Source organism: Limulus polyphemus, unplaced genomic scaffold (assembly GCF_000517525.1).
Source record: "Limulus polyphemus unplaced genomic scaffold, Limulus_polyphemus-2.1.2 Scaffold1315, whole genome shotgun sequence".
Lineage (NCBI taxonomy): Eukaryota > Metazoa > Arthropoda > Merostomata > Xiphosura > Limulidae > Limulus > Limulus polyphemus.
Window position 1 is genome coordinate 120076 of NW_013666925.1, and position 387 is coordinate 120462.

Genomic DNA, 387 nt, shown 5'->3' on the forward strand with positions numbered 1-387 from the left:
TTCTAAGTGCGAATTTGCTCCCAGCATTGCTATTGGTCATTCAAATCGTAAAATAACGGAGTTTATACCTTCCAAGTGTTACTTGATTTGGCAATGAAAAAGTTCACGTTACAGGAATATTTCCAATGAGACACGAAAGGGGAAATTCCCAGGGGTAGCTAGAACAAAAAAGGAAGTAGAACCATAATTTTATACTATTAAAACTTCATACACGTGTATGCACGATAATTTTTGGTGAATTTTAAGCGTTCCCTTTACGAAATAAACAAAACAAAAAAACAAACTAGTATGGATGCGTTCCTATTCCTCTTTGTTTGTTTGTAAGTCCGCACAAAGCTGCCCAATGGGCTATCTGTGCTCTGCCCTCCTCGGGTATCGAAACCTGGA